The sequence below is a fragment of the Phoenix dactylifera genome, chromosome 1 (assembly GCF_009389715.1).
Source record: "Phoenix dactylifera cultivar Barhee BC4 chromosome 1, palm_55x_up_171113_PBpolish2nd_filt_p, whole genome shotgun sequence".
NCBI classification, from domain to species: domain Eukaryota; kingdom Viridiplantae; phylum Streptophyta; class Magnoliopsida; order Arecales; family Arecaceae; genus Phoenix; species Phoenix dactylifera.
In genome coordinates this window covers 17867532-17880893 of record NC_052392.1, presented here as the reverse complement: position 1 = coordinate 17880893, position 13362 = coordinate 17867532, and the positions used below count along the sequence as shown (strand labels likewise).

Below are 13362 nucleotides of genomic sequence, written 5' to 3'. Positions count from 1 at the left end.
TCCTTGGAGCTTCAGCATTGGTAGAATGATGGTGCAAATTAATTGCAAGAGTTCACGTCCCTAGAGTAGCCTCCTCATAGATATGTGCACCTTGATGGGTTTAAATTAATCCAAGACCAATTTAGACACAAATTTTCCCAATAGACCAGTTCCATCTCATGCACAAAAAGTCTATGAAAGATCACATGTTTGGCTGTCCCTTGTAGAAATGTTCAAATGGAAGCTTTAAGGGCTCGTTTGGTTCGCGGGAAGTATTTTTCCTCCTAGGAATCTGATTCCTGGGAATCATATTCCTAGGAAGAGAATACCTAGGAAAGTACTTTTGGCATGTTTGGTTAACCATGGGAAAGTGACAAATTTCCAAAGTGCTTATGTTTGGTTGACCATCCACTTTCCTAGGAAAGTTATGTATAATTCCTATTATGCCCTTAATAAAAATTAGGTCTTTAATGCCTCTTTAATGCTTCTTTAATGCTGAAGGGTTTTTTTGGGAAAAAATAAAAAAGGAGTGATTCCCACCTCATGGGAAAGTAACTTTCCCATGTTTCTCATGGGAAAGACTTTCCCATGAAATGTGGGAATCATATTCCCATGGGAATACAACTTTCCCATCCCTCTCCTTTGAAAACTCCAACCAAACAAGAGGCATTTCATTACTTTTCCGTTGACCACACTTTCCCCCCTCCTTTTCCTGCGAACCAAACGAGCCCTAATAGTCATTTACGAGGCGACAAATTTGTTGGAAATTCTAATTTCCTATTAAAAAAAAGGAAAGGACCAGGATAAATCTCTAGTTCTCTACCGTGCCCAGCAAAGGAACCAAATTAAGATCAAGTTGTAGGGACATTAAGCTGTGTAAGCCTAGTTCTACAATACTTTGGTATGGATATACTTAATTTTTAGGGACTTTGGTTGTATCAACAATTTATCTTTTTTTTTTTTATGACGAGGGAGGTAAAGTCACTCGGCGTTTATTAGAAAAGTGGAGTTTACAAAAATTATTTATAAAGAATTTACAAGAAAAAAAAAGCATAAAAAAGCAATAAAATTCTTTTAAAAAAAATAGTGATATGTAAGTAGACCTGTTAAACTATTCCACAATTCATCGAGGCAAGCCAAATGTGCTTAGAGGCCAACCTGCAAGGTGAAGAAACTACTGTAAACTGGCTCCAAGGAGATCGGCAACAGCTGATTGGCTCTCCAAAAGCATGGAGTTGAAAGCACCAAGACTTGTTCTTGGGAGCTCGAGTTCAACCTTGCATGGACTGTTTAAGTGCCGCCAATCATTTACACTGGTTCCAGAGAACTATGAATTTATACTGATTATTGACTAGGATCCTGCGCTTTAAATCAAATGAAAAGGTCGAACGTAGGCAGGTAATTGATGTTTAATTACAAGATGATCGACAATTAATAAAATATTTTGATGAATAAAATATACAAATCATGTCGTTCATGAATCAATTTGTTTATATGCAGTCGTCGTCTCCGATGTGCTTTGAAAGTTGGCATATATTTACGGCATGTTGCATGGATGCTGTTGAAGGTTTTGGATCAAAAACAATATGATGCTTATCCTACACTTGAGGGCTTAGGGCTCTCAGGCAAGGGTTCTCAACTTTTGCACTCATGGCTTAAGAATCTCGAGTTACAAATTCCAATAGCCAAGCCCAGTAAATGTGATGCATGGATAAAGTAGTTTGCCATAATGCAAGCATAAGTATTGAGTCAACCACAATGTAGCTGGAGAGAAATTATTTCCTACCCTACATGCAGAGCGTTGTCACGCACCCTATCAATCATAACTACTTATTTCTATAGGCCCATTCATTAAGCATACATCTTGATGCATTCTTGCAGAAATGAGCGGCTATGATTGGCGGCGCCCTCCGCCACGTGGCTACGCAAACTTCAATTTTGCAATTTATAATAAAAAAAACATGTATCCAATATCAACATTTAATAGGGGGTTATATGTGATGATGCACGTGTAAAATTTGACCCACTTCCGGCAGTTTTTTACCGAGACTAGTTTGTTATTCAAGTTCAAGTTGAAGAAATTTAACACCTTCGAGTTTTCTTAAGGTCAATTTGGATGGCTCGATCTCGGATGGAGGTAGAAGGGGATGGGCTGGATTTTTCACCAGGGCCCGAGCTCTAGTGCGGTAGCAGCGGGGGGCTGTCAGATTTTCGATACCTCGATTCTTGGAGTAGAGCAGCAGGCGGCCTGGATGGACATGTATTACGCGCGGCAGGTGCTTTAGATAAGTTCAGTCTTACTGGAGGATGATTCGGCCATGGCGATCAGCTCGGTCTGAAAAGGCCCGAGCAGCGACAAAGGAGTTCATCCTCTGCTCCGCGATATTTGGATGATAGTGAGAGAGGGCGTTACATTTTAGGCTATGCATGTATATCGTGAAGCTAACAAGGCAGCCGATTGGATGGCGGCATATATAATGAGCTACTCAAGAGGCACTCTATGGACTGAAGAAGGAGAGATGCCCGGAGCACTTCGGGACCTTTTATTTTTCGATTTTATTAGGTGAATTCGTATCCATAATGTATGAAATGCTCGTCTTAGTGTAAAAAAAAAATAATAATATATATATATATAAAAAAAAAAAGCAGCATAGGCAGCGCTATTACGTAAAACCCCCTAGCATTTAGGCATTTAAGAAGAGAACCTCAATAACGCGCTCGTGCGCGGCGACGCCGGCGAGACCCCGAAAACTTTCGCCCCTCCTCTCTCTCCCTCTCTCCCCGCCAACAATTGTTTTTTCCCTTTATTCGAGATATTTCCATCCCTAGGTTTATCCGATCGCACGGAGACGAGGAAAGAAGGATCTCGAGGATTTGCCGAGGGATTTCGATCATGTATCGGTTAAGGTTTGGGAAGTTCTTCCTCATCTCTTTCCTGTTGGTTGAAGATATTTTGTATCTGTTGTAGATCTTCGACATTAGCTTGCTGAGGGAGAGGAAAACTAGAAATGTAGATCATATCAGTCGCATTATGTGTGGGATTGATTAAAGAAGCACGAAAGTTTTCTTTTTTTTCCCCAAAAAAAACGGAGTGAGGAATCTACTGGAGAAACTTGTTTAGAAGAATCATAATTGGGAGCTATCAGGTCTGGCATCATCGAAGTCCAAAAACTGCAATGAGATATTACGACTAAATAAACTATATTAGTTGAGATTTGACTAGATGGATATTTGAGATAAAAGTGTACAAAATTGCACCAACTATTACATAGAAAAGTAGGGGAATTTTCAAAGGATCGATCACGTACGTGTGGAAGTAAAACATTAAGAAAAGCATGAAGTTTGTCTTGATCAGGCTATGTATTACCCGTTGCATTACATCACCGTCATCTTTTCTGTGTTTTAGATCTGTTACTTTAACACATTCTAAACTCGGTATTGATTGTCCACTCATGAGGCCAAGCAGAATGGCAGATGCACCTGTGTGGAAACTCACAAGTAGTGGAAACTATTCAGTAAATTCCTTCTGCAAATTTCTAAACCATGAATTGGGTATCCTTTAGCCTTATTGTACACCTGTTTGGATGGCAGCAGCTACTACTGAGAAGGCTAAAATATTACTCTAGCTTGCTCTCGAAAATAGACTATATATGGGAGAGGTACTTGCGAAGAAGGGTTGGGGAGTTAGTTCTGGATGTCCCTTGTGTGCTGCAAATGTTGAGTCTGTAAAACGCCTTTTTATAAAGTGTCCATTCATAAGAACCTTTTGGTCAGTCTTGAAGACACACCTCAAGTTCTCTAGGCTGCCGACTAATCTTCAGGACCATTAGACTTCATGGTGCTGTAGAAAAATTAAATCTCCTTTGAGAAGAGCCTGGGATCAGCTTGTCATGGCAATGCGTCGGCTAGTTTGTTTGGAACGAAATTCTAGAATCTTCTTTGATAAAAAATATCTTCACCTTCTACAGGGTAATCTTTGTGATGGCAAAGCAAAAGAGAGCCACGATCAGCTTATGAGTACCCTTGCTCCCTTGTTCTCTCGGATTTTGTAACTTTTGTTACTTTTCTCTTGTACAGATTTATTTTCTACTGAATAAAATTTGAGGGGAAGTATTTCACTTCCTCCCTTCTCCCTTCAAAAAAAAAAAAAAAAAAGATTGTCCGCTCATAAATCATGAGTTTGTTTGTTTGTCTTTGGCTTCATATCTCTAATATCTCAAAATTGTCTGGTTGTAACGAATGTCGAATCAACTAGCATGAAGCACATGCAAATGCACATGTTTGATTTTAGTTTTTGAATGGCAAGATTACATATATGAAAGCATGGGACTAATCTTTTAGTGGTTATATACTAAGAGGGTTTTTAATAAGGTTGATACACATCGACTATGGCTTTCTTTATAGTGCTCGAGAGAATTGGAAATGAAGCAAGTGCCTCATATTAAAGGGAAATGCATTTGTCAAACAAAGAAGGAACCATGCAAGAACTTAAATTCAACATAATAAAATTTTGTTGCAAGAACAACTGAGAACTGTAAAAATTCCTTGAATAAAAATTAAATGACAAGAAACTTGCCATGATCTGCAAAATTATATTTACAATTCCATATATATTAAAGATTCCCTGGAAGCGGGGAACAACACTTCCTGCACAATTGTTTTTTCATGTTATCCTTATGTTTTGGCCTTTAACATTCATTATGAGCAATGATGCCTTCTATTGCAAAATGGAGTATGGAGTCACAATTTACCCTTGTGTTTTTGTTGAACCTTCATACAATTTCTAAAGCTTTTGTTTCCATAGCTATACCTTCACCTACAGCTCCTAAGTTACTTCTAAAAGTCCATGAACCATCAGTTCTTCTCTTGAGGTTTCAATGGAGTAACGCAACTGCAAAATGTGTTATTAAGTATATATTCATCAATAGTACAATACAAGTCTTCCAATTATCTATTTATTCAGGTAGTGATTAAATAGGTGTGCAAGTACTCAGCAAGTGGCCTCACAAAATCAAGAGGTACATGCTTGTATCCATGGTTCACTGTACCATCCTAAACCGCTTGGTTTGGGGCAACCAAGCTATACCAAAAGTGGATCAATACGGTTCCGCCCCTCAATTCAAAACACTGGCAAGGGACAGGGAGAGGGAGAGGAAGAAAGAGAGGACGAGAGAGGGAGAGAGGGAGGGAGGAAGAGGGAGGGGGAAGAGAGAGGCCGAGAGTGAGAAAGGAAGAGGGCTTTCGAGCTCCCTCTCCTTCGGCGCTATGTAACAGGGGCAGAGCTCCTATTTTGAAAAGAAATAGGGGCTCTATCCCCTTGACCTTTTCGTTTCAAAATGCCCTTTTTTTGAAACGAAATAGGGGCTCTATCCCCTTAATCTTTTCATTTCGAAACAAGGGCTCTGCCCCTATTATATAGCACCAGAGAAGAGGGGGCTCGAATGCCCTCTCCCTCTCTTGGCCTCTCTCTCTCTCCCACCCTCCCTCTCCCTCCATCTGTCTCTCTCTCCTTTCCACGCTTTTGTTATGGCATGGCAGGAGGAGAGGAGGCGTGAAAGGCCCCTCCCTCCCTCTCTTTTCTTCTCCCTATCCCCTTCTCTCTCTAGCTTCCCTTTGTCGATATGCCACAAGTCGGCATAGCACCGTACTGAACCATACTGTATTGTTGGGCAACCGGTACAAGTCCCGGTACCGGTTCCACCGACCTTGTTTGTATCAGATAAATAACTTTGTTTATTAAGTACTTATATTGTTAAATTTGAATTGTTTTATCTATAATCAAAATCATTTGCATACCTTGATGTATTGCGATTCAGCAAGATTGCTCCAGTCTGGATATCAATGAATGAAGGCTATTTTAAAAAAATATGCTATTATATTTTGACATCTCTATAAAATTATAAGATAGTTATCCAATGCCGCCCCCTTACCCCCCCCCCCCCCCCCCCCTTCACTCTCTACGTGTGTACACAAGCACATGTGGGCATTCTGCAGAAGTGCAACAAAATGAATTTCTTGCTTGCAAATGAAGAGGCCTTACACTTCATATTTCTAGCACCAACATGCACTTAAGAAACCACATTATTTAGGAATCCATGCTAACATGGTTGCGGATAGCTGCGATCTGCCCCTTCCACGAGCCTTGCATGAGAAGACGAGGGCAAAATGTAGCCAAGGACAACCTGCCGACAGTCTGCAGTAGAGGAATTTTCTCTTAAGTTGATGCCGGCAGATCATCCTTGGCTGCACTCCACTCTCTGCTTCTTCATGTAAGGCCTGGTGACAACTCTTGAATGTCATGATACTTCCATATTTCAAAAGACTAAAGAGGAGGATGAACTTGCAGGACCCATCTTCTCCATCTTGTGCTCTTCCTACTTCATATCGCTGATATGGTGTTCATATATATAGGCTGGTCTGCTTGACAAAGTGCTTGTCGTATTCTCTGTTTGATTCATTTGGTTGTGTGGAAAAGTGATGGAAATCTTGGGATGCCTGTTACACCTTCGCGACAAAATTTTCAAAAGTGATTTGTTACTTCTAGTGCAAAGGTAATTCCCTCTCTTTATATCATCAAACTTTTTCCTCATTTAGGAAGATCTACAGCATTTGAAAGTAATTGTCTAGGCCACTAAAATGTGTTGGGCTACCCTTACATGACTCCATTGCCACTAAAACATTAATTAGATAGCATTGGGAATAAAATCTTGACTATACAATGAGATATGCAAGTGCCCATGCTTAGCCACAAGGAATTTGAGTTTTGTCAAAGGAATTTATGCTGAGAATAGTGGGGTTATTATTCCTTCTGTTTTACTTTCTGACAATTGCATGAGGTGCTCTCCTCATGTATTGTCAGGACTCTTGGACTTTTTCAATGTTGGTTCTGGTGAATGTGTGTTTACACTTCATTCTTCTATGAATTCTGTGTATGGCATTTCAAGCAACATTGCATTTTTAATGATTTGCTTGGTAATGGTGCAGATGCTGTCCATGTTTGGCCTAGGACAAGACTGGCTCATAGTTGGCACAATATTCCTGGTAGTCTTGTTGGAGTTGATATTCTGTTTAAGCCTGAGAATAAAGTTTCCAACAGTCCATCTGGATAGTGGCACTTATATGGTGCCAATGCTTAGGCTCTTCTGGCTGGGTTAGTATGAGGCCTGCTTTTCTGTATTCATTGAAAAGCAGTCTGAAGGCCTAAATAATTTTGCTGCTGAGACATCTCAAACCAGGTCCAATGATGCATTAAAATGTTACACACACACACACACACACATTAGAAACAGTGGTTATTCACCACCACTCAGGTTTGAACTGAGGCCCTCAATTGGAGAGGTAGGTGCCAACCAGCTGAGCTACCACTACCAGCTGCTGGTCCATTTACATGTTATATACTGCCATTGTATTAACCACATCTACTTGTTATCCCTTGAGCCATCACTAGCACATTTGCTTTGAATGAGTTTGTTGTATTCATTAATATATTACATGTTATGGGACTACACATGTTGATATTGCTCAGTAGTGGTTGATGCTTATCTAAACGTCTGGCCATGTAGACCAATAAGACTGCAGTGTTTCTCCGGCTTTTTGAATGGTTCTGCTGTCATAAAGGTTCAAGCGACCCTTTAATGCTAGGGAAGGTTGTTCTAGTGGATACTTTTTTGTAGAGCCAGATGCTTATCAGGAAGTAGAGTATATAGTACTTTTTGTTATTTTCTTTATTATAAAAAGACAGGCCATTCCCAATGATTGTGTAGGTACCACAAGTTAATGAATTCTGATCTATCTTATGGAGGACTAGGATTTAATTGGTATACTGTTTTGGGACCATGACAATTGCTTGAGAACCAATTTCATGGTTTTTATTCTACAATGTAAAAACTCAAATGGCAGGAATGAGGAATTGTTTTAAGATTTAATTTGCCTACACTATTGTTGGTAGTGAGCTGAGAATAGGGCGCTGAGCTGACACAAATTTGATTGGTCAACCAAAGGATTGTGGAGATTGAGGTGTAGTCAGAGAAAGCCAACAACATAGGGTGAACTTCAGATATTGAAAGTAATGATATCTTGGTAGAATGGGATAAAGGAGGATGCATGATTTTGGGCCAAGTAAGAAGTTTTTGGAGCAGAAATTGAGACATTGAAAGATGCAAGGGAGATTTAAAATTATTATTAGCGGTTCACTTCAGACCACCATTCTGGCAAACAAGACAGACTTTCTCTCTAGGTGATGTTACAGTGTTCAGGTGCCAGGTTGTGCTGACTTCAGATCATTTATCTAATGGAATTGGGGCTATACTAGCAATCTCCAAAGGAATTGATATTTCACTTCTGGTTGATATGGCTATGTGTTCATTTTGGATCTTAGTGCTCAAGTGGAACTACATGCATATTTCCATTAAATTCAGGCATTGCTTGATGTGTCTGTGTTGGATGGTTGGCAAGTATACGCCCATGACAAATCAAGTTGTTTGTTGGTAACTACAAGAAGCCTGAGTATACAATAATTGGTAATTAAATATAATTTACAACCAAATTAAACTATAAGTACTGCTGATCTACACCCACACTTGCCTCTTGGTAGGTCAACCTTGGTACTTCAACCGACTAGCATGATTAATAAAATCTTAAGAGGTTAATAATTATTGCATTGGACCTAGAAGGAAATTAAGCTCTAGCTGGTGAATGATTGGCAAAATTTTTGCAATTTGAGTTTCATAATAATTGTAAGTAAAAGAATGGCAGATGTCATGGCAAGAGGGAAGTTGGAGAATCTTTCTCTAGAAATGAAAGAATGCAAATGTTTTCTAAGGATGCCATAGATCTGTTGGAAGCCAAGAGTATGTCTATAGGTAAGCCAAAGACGGTAGAATCATTTGGGACACAGAGCATAGAATATTATACATGTGGAAAAGTTAGTCCGCCATGTTGCTTGTTATAAGCTGAATAATGCTATGGAGAATATCTCAACCTTTAATTCTTTTGTTTATGAAAAATGCAACATTAGAAATTCTAAGAAACTTCTAGCGCAATTGGAGGTGCCTTTTCTTTTGAGAACGTGAACATTTATCGCTAAATTGTGCTATGCATATGTAATATTCTCTCTTGGAGGAAAGCTTTGACTGTGCTTTATCTTGGAGTTTTGACTTAGATAGCTGCATTTTTTACATGTGACAACAACTGATTTTAGTGCTGTGAAAACTCTTGAGGCTGTAGATATGATTAATCCACTGTTATGTCAATGGAACACTGAAATTGGTGTCATGATCAGAATCAAGTAAAAATTTTGAAATCGTGGTTCCTTGGTTCAGTGAATGTTGACCAAACAGGCATCCACAGAATAACTGTTCATTGCATTTTTGCTGATCCATGCAACTTTGTCATCTGAAGGCACTCTTTTAGCAAAGCGTGGTTGGTTATTCTCTTTTAATCTGTAACTCGATATAGTTTTCAATATTGTTATGTCAAGGGAAAACTTTGACATTTTTTGCTGATCCAGGGGCAAAATCATTCACCCCAAATTTGTACTATTCTGAAAAAAAAAGAGAATAAATCCAGCAATATGTTGCAAAACCAATAATTAAGTGGATTTTCCATTGAAAAATCACTATTTTCATTATAGATTTGTAACTTTACCATATTATTGTTCTGTCATGGAATAGTAACTTTTAGGTTGTTCATCTCTTTAATATGTTTCAGAATTCTTATCGTCATTTCTATAATATTATTTCAAGAATATGCTGAATAAAATAAAAAAGTATGAAAACTGTAAATCTCATGGTACATTCTTTTTCTGCTAAATAGATTAGCTGAGATTTGTTGCTATTTGTAGCACTACATACTTAGGTGAAATGTAGGCAGAGAGATATTTAACATTTCCCTGTGATTTCCCTTGTTATGGTGCACATGTGGAACTCTCAGCCACGATATTAAACATAATTACCACAAGTCTTGAGCAAAGTAGAATGTCTATAAAAATCTTAAAGCAAATTTATGTCAATTCAGAGCAATTATAATAGAGTTGGAGAAGGTTGTAAGGTACATCTTTGTTGGATTAACTACTGCTGGCGAAAGAATGGGTAGAGCGTAGGTAAGCCTGACGGCATATATTTCTTCATGTTGAGTTATCTTTACTTAGTCATCATCGTACTCACTGAATGCAAACATTGTACAAGAAAGGGATCCCTGATTCAAATATAGTTGGTATTTGAGGAGGCAATATTCAGTCCTGGACTTTAGGTATTGTTTCAAATCTTAAGGTTTATTTTTTTTAAACTGTAATCATGGTCATTCTAATTGGCATTATTGACTTCACCAGCTTCTCCATGAGCTGATAGGTAATTTAGTTCTTTGAATGAATTCTAAAGCTTGCTGGTTGGCATCTTTTTGTCCGAGGCCTGGGGTGAAGAAATTCAGGAAGGAATAGCTCAAGAACTCATGTCTCTACTGGAGGGAGTTGCACAAATCAAATTACTGCTGTCATGTTACATGCGTTGAGATTTTGACATCGAATAAACTACTCGTTTTTGAACTATGAAATTTATTACGTATCAAGAGGTGAAAGTGTTGGACCTAAGGAAGGGCAAGCGATAGCGCTAGCAGTATCTTGCATTCATTAGAGTTCTTCAACTCATATGCATTGTATGCATGTGTTGTTTGAGTTGGCATTACTCATTTAACTTTTGAAAAATCCTTAGCAATCCTTTCAGTATTTATGCGTACCTCATATTCCAACAATGGGTAAACACATGATCATCCTGCCACATAAATAATTTTGAGTGCTAAGAGAGCTATTGCTGCTTATAATCCATTTTACAGTATGTTTTATGTGTACTCAATCCAACTCATAATCAGATTTTTCTACTCTGCTTGATATGCACTTAATAGTATGAAGTGTGTCTAAGACAAAGTATGACTGGCTTGGTTCTTGATAAATTTGTATATGATGGTAAATACGGCCATCCAGTTTTGAAGTTGATTTCGTCATTAGGCCGCTCATTATGTTCTTATCTGTTGTTGCATCATCTCGAAGCACAGGTTTACACTTTGTATTGTAAAAATTTTCATAGTGCTCTTCGTTGACATTATACTGGTCGCTCAAGAATGCATCTTTCACTAGTACTGCACGATCCATGAACAAAAGAAACAAGAAAAAACTATGAAAGGTTGCATACGAAGGTTAGAAAACAAAAGAAAAGAAAAAACTAGACACCATGAATATCTTACTGTTTCAGAAGCCTAAATTTTTCAGGTCATACCTCTTGGCGCCGCCGAAGTTCTTCAGGGGGCATTGCTTGAGTCATGCAAGGGCCTTGTGTGAGAAGAAGAGAGCAGAAGGTAGCCAAGGACAGACTCGCCGGCAACTTAGGAGTGAGGTAGAGTCTCCTCTTCTTAAGGCTAATGCCGGCAAGTCATCCTTGGCTGCATTCCACTCTCTGCCTCTTCACGTAAGGCCTTGGATGAGAAAAAGATGAGACTCCGGCCTCTCTTTCACCATCTGATCTGTTGATGGAGATGGTATATATGGGCAGAGATGGGTGTTTCAAATGGTGACTCGGAAGCTGGCAATGGAGAGCCAGTGGAATGGTATGTAGATATTCTCTTAACCCATTCCCTGGTGGAACTTTTCTCACAGGCAGTGTATGATTTTGTGGTGCCAGCTTGACTCTTTCCTTTTTAGGATGGAAGTGCAGAGGCTAAAAACAGTAAGTGGGCCACGTCTTGTAAGGGATGCGGGCCCACTCGCATTGGGTGGTTTGCTTTCTAAATTGTTTGTTGGGCTGCTGATGGGAAGAGAATCTTTGTTGGAGGAAAGTTGGAGATGAGAGATATGGAGTGGGGATCATGCCTGGCTCATGATCTTTGGCTGGGACCGACATGGAGATTTTGACTTTCGACTTAGTCGGAGGCATCCATAATTGGAAAGGTTGGTTTTTGGCTCCTTTTTCCTGCTCTTTTCTGGCCAGTTCGTGCACGAGGTGGTTTCTCCATGATCTCGTGGGTGAGCTTTTGGTGATTCTAGACGAATATGTCTAAAGATTGCATGATGTCGAAGCGGAGAAATTTAGAGTTTTAACTTAGGAAAAAAATTTTAATTTTAAAAACAAATATACCAGTTTTATTTTCTAAATTTTACATTTTGAAAATTTGAAAAGTCTTATTCTTTTTCATCGTACGCCACAACTTTTCTGAAAATAATGTTGGTTCCAATTTCCGTAGGGATGCGATATTTCTGAAACATTGCATCTTTAAAAATGCCGCACCGTATCGATAACCAGACAAAGTCTATAAATAGGTCAAACCTTCCAGAGATCAAGTTTGAGAGTAAGTCGAAGGCGTTGTGCCCTCGATGCCTCTAATAATTGGCTTTGTTCGATAGAATTCTCTCACGAGCTTGAGCTATCCTAAGAGAAATTTCGGAGGTAACCAGCCATGAGATGATTTGATTAGTCTTTCGTACTTGTTATAGGAGGATCGCGCTGAGTTGGATTGTTGTACCTTGGGGATGAAATCGCCGTAAATCTGTACATAGGGGATGAAAAACGTTCTTAGGATAGTCTATACCACATGCTTTAATCCAATCAAGTTTTTTTTTCAATTTTCTGATTTTTTTAGTAGATTATTTTTTATAATACTTTTATAAAATAAAGATATGGCAAAACACTTTTCCAACAAATGCTGCCATTAATAATTCTAAGTTTGCATGCAATCATCGATGACCGCTTCAAACAATGATTGCATGGTAATAATGCTAATCGTATCACATTTCTTTATGACAATTGAATCATCTTAGATGAAGAAATATTGTGGAGTGGGGCGTATTTGGATTGGCATGATCTCATAAAAGTTTCGAGAGATTCGGAACCATACTTTAGACCATGGTCGGAGGTTATTCTTATTCCTGCCTTCTGTGGACTTGCTTTTAAGGGGGCATTTTCCGTGCTGGATTGTGATTAAGGAGCCAGCGACGTTATATGAAGGAATGATTCTGGTCTTTTTTTTTATCTGGTGAGGGAATGGGATTCTGTCAACTGATTGCTGGGATCACTTAATCACAATTTTAGTTTCACGTCCATTTTGACTTCCATCGATTTGATTGTTAAATGCTGTTTATGGACATTTGTTGAAATATTGTGATCCATGTTGTTTAGGCCTCTGCTGATTTTTGGAGCTTTAGGCCTTCATTATGCATTCATTGCCTGTGACACCAATCTAAGGTGAAAGAATATTAATTTGTCGAGCGTATAATCTCATCAACTGATTAAATATTTGGTAATGGATTTTATGCTTGTAAATTTTTGTTGAGAGAGAGAGAGAGAAAGGTGGGGGAATGTTAAAATATTGGCAGAAGAAGAGAAAAACAAAAGAACAAAA

At 38.8% G+C, this 13362-nt stretch overlaps 1 long non-coding RNA gene across 2 annotated transcripts; it reads left to right on the top strand.

Moving 5' to 3' along the window:
• Positions 1-2698: 2698 nt before the first annotated feature.
• On the top strand, positions 2699-11929 carry LOC120111442. 2 transcript variants are annotated; one of them, XR_005512630.1, is made up of 3 exons: positions 2699-2886; positions 6326-6530; positions 6964-11929. It is a non-coding gene; the product is annotated as an uncharacterized LOC120111442 (long non-coding RNA). The 2 variants fall into 2 exon arrangements; XR_005512629.1 differs by lacking the exon at positions 2699-2886 and having other exon boundaries at positions 5938-6530.
• The last annotated feature ends 1433 nt before the right edge of the window (positions 11930-13362 follow it).